Source organism: Coffea arabica, chromosome 2c, assembly GCF_036785885.1.
Source record: "Coffea arabica cultivar ET-39 chromosome 2c, Coffea Arabica ET-39 HiFi, whole genome shotgun sequence".
Lineage (NCBI taxonomy): Eukaryota > Viridiplantae > Streptophyta > Magnoliopsida > Gentianales > Rubiaceae > Coffea > Coffea arabica.
Window position 1 is genome coordinate 44,168,443 of NC_092312.1, and position 3,244 is coordinate 44,171,686.

The window sequence follows — 3,244 nt, forward strand, 5'->3', positions numbered from 1 at the left end:
ACAGCCAATTGCCTAACAAAGGACGTTAACTCCGTCAACTACTATTGGATAGAGGATGTTTCTACCTCATTCACTCTGTGTATCAGAACATCCACTCTTGTACCGAATTGCTGCGAGTTTTCAGCCATCCCTTCGATCAACTCCCATGCCTCTCGAGGAGTCTTGTTCACCAGCGCCCCTTCACTTGCAGTATCAATTATATTCCTGTGTCTAAAAAGTAGCCCCTCGTAAAAATACTGGATGAGCAATTACTTACTTATTTGGTGCTGAGGACACTTAATGCATAAGTTCTTGAATCGCTCCTAGTAATCATAGAGCGACTCTCCTGGATGCTGCTTGATACCACATATTTCCTTCCTTAGACTTGCAGCTCGAGATGCAGGAAAATATTTTTTCAAGAATTTTTTCTTCAATTGCTCCCAAGTGGTGATACTACCAAGAGGTAAGTAGTACAACCAGTCTTTTGTTGAGTTCTTGAGAGAGAAGGAGGATGCCCTTATTTTTATCTGTTCTTCCATAATTTCCCAGGGCTTCATACTGTTGCAAACCACATCGAACTCTTTCAAACGCATATGAGGCTTCTCACCTGGTAAACCATGAAAAGATGCTAAAAGATGAATTAGGCCGGATTTTAACTCAAAAGGTGTGTTATCATTTAAATGTGGAAAAGTAATGCCTAAAGGCAGTTGATTTAAATTAAGAGCAGCCAACTCCCTTAATGTCTGTGCATTAGCCATAATGACTTCTTCTCGATCCGGGTCACTTGAAGTATTGCCAAGTGAACTTGTTGCTTCAACCTCTAGATCAGGTCTCCGAGACGCAGCACTAGATTGCTCTTCCCTGAGCTGTCTGGTCTCTTTTCGCGTTCGGTGCTCGGTCTTCTTTACTTCAGGGTCGAAAATTAATTCGCTTGTACGAGAGGAACGAGGCATAAACTAGAAAAGATACTAGAAAATTAGAACAAAAATGAACTTAAAAAAAACAAATTAATTAACGTCAGTCCCCGGCAACGGCGCCAAAAATTGATAGGTTGTCGATGCCTATGCAATAATAATAATAATGAAAATCTTAGTTGCCAACAAAAGCAGTGTCGAGTCAATTCTAGTATTGGAGTAGGGATTCTGGATGTGCAATGAGTTACTGGATTCACCCTGACTCCGAAGAGTTTGTTTAATCCGATATATCAAAATTTATTAACAAAATCTTATTAATTTGTATACAGGGCAAGTAGGGTCGTATCCTCAGGGACTGGGGATATTTGTCTCTTTGAAGTTCAAATTGACAATGGTTTTTAGGAAAATTAGCAATAAACTATACTAATCAAATATTGCAGTTAAACTAAATAAAAATTAAATAGCACTAAGGTAAAAATTCAAATAGTAAGCAACTTCGAAAATGGTTTTTCTAGTTGATCATCGATGCAAGAATAACTCCACATATAAACTGATAAACAAATTATAATTGTCAAACAAACGCTGACAATTAATTTCTCTGTAATTATGGATAGCTAAGGTACGACCGTCAGTTATTGCCCTAATTGCAAAATAATCATAGGTATGACCATAGAATTAAATTTCACAATTGCTTTAAGATTTAGAGAAACCCTGTTTTAACCAAACAATATGCTATGAGAGTTGTTTACAAATTAGCCAGTATATTTCTCTGACATAACCCCGATTATGCCAGTTGCCACTAATTTAGAACAATCAAACAATTATGGATTTAATTATTCTAATTGGCTCTAGGTTTTTAAATTAATCTAACATCCAGACTCGGGACAATTGAATAATACAACAACCATAAGAAAATAAAGCAGGAAATATACGAATACCAGAAAATAATAAGAAAACTAAAATCAGTTAGATCTCACAATTGAAGTCAAACCAAATCCTCTATTATTCCTTGACTAGAAGTATAGACTTAGTTCATCTCCGTTGAGAAAAATCCATGCAAAATTGCAAAGACAGTTGCAGCGTACATTTTCCTCAATTCGAGAGAAAGAAATGATGGAATAAGAATGATAATAATGAAAAAAACTGCCGAGTCAAAAGATGACTAAAATTGTTTTCTTCTCTGGATTCTCCCTACGAAGGAAAATGAGAGACACAAAAGATGAAAAAGTCAAACTCCCCAAAAAGGAGTCAGGAATGCGGCTACTTTTTCTCTCTAATTCCTATATATTCTCTACTTCCTATTCGGCTACCAACAAGGAGTAAAAGGGAAGACTCCTAGTCTCCCTTGACTTCCTCTGCGGCTGGCTCTCCAAAAGCTACCAAAAAGATAGGAGTCCTAATCCCAATTTGACTCCTTTCGTTGCATTTCCAAGTGAGAGTCGGAGTTGCACGTCTCTCCCGAACCTTCTGGACATGTTAAGACTTGGGTTGACACGACCACGCCAAGCAGTATTTGCAGTACGATATTCACACTTTTTTTACCACATTTTGCTCCAACTTCTTGCGATAAGCACAAATGGCAAAAATGATGAAATCTGACAATTAATCCGCATTTGTTAAGGTAATAGGGGAAATTAATTATAAAATAAATAACAAAATTGCGACCTATCAGGCCATTAGTTCTGATTATTTGAAGATATTGGATTATCAATGATAGTTGCAATTCAATATTAGTTCAAGAAAGTGCTAAACTTAGGGTAGTGCACTCACGAAAGTAGAGGTGCACCTTTATGACTTATTTATAGTAATTTCATAGAAGTTCATGAACTTGTAGCTAATTTCATAACCACGAGAGTAAGTATGTATTAGTTACAAATATAGTTGATTTACTACGAGAGTAGGTTTTACATACATAAGAAAATTACGCCATAACTAACTGAGGTAGTAGTATTCAATTACCCAAGTAATCTTGCTAGCTAAGAGTGGTTAGGAATTCCATTCCCTAGGAGCTTCTTATTATAGTTTTCACTTCATTTTTTCCTATGTGTGCAGCTTAAATTTACGTGACTTGCATTTATGAGCATCTAAATAATAAAGGAGTTCGATTAGCATCGGAAATTGATCAGTCTTCCCTATGGGATCGACCCTTAATACCCTATACTGAAACATGACCTATATACTTGCAGTTGTCTGTGGGGTAATTAGGAAGTTATAAATTTAAAACTTGAGGCAGAGATTGTTATTATATACACACCCATGCCTATTAGTTTCTGAGATATGCAAAATTTGCTTCATTTGTCCCGCTATTCACTAACAACCAAGTGCCGTTAGTCTTTACTTGTTACACTCAT

The 3,244-nt window shown here is 36.5% G+C and overlaps 1 non-coding gene across 1 annotated transcript; it reads left to right on the plus strand.

The window, feature by feature from the left end:
* Positions 1-258: 258 nt before the first annotated feature.
* Positions 259-365, plus strand: LOC113728288 (small nucleolar RNA R71). Its single transcript, XR_003458017.2, has one exon. It is a non-coding gene; the product is annotated as a small nucleolar RNA R71 (small nucleolar RNA).
* The last annotated feature ends 2,879 nt before the right edge of the window (positions 366-3,244 follow it).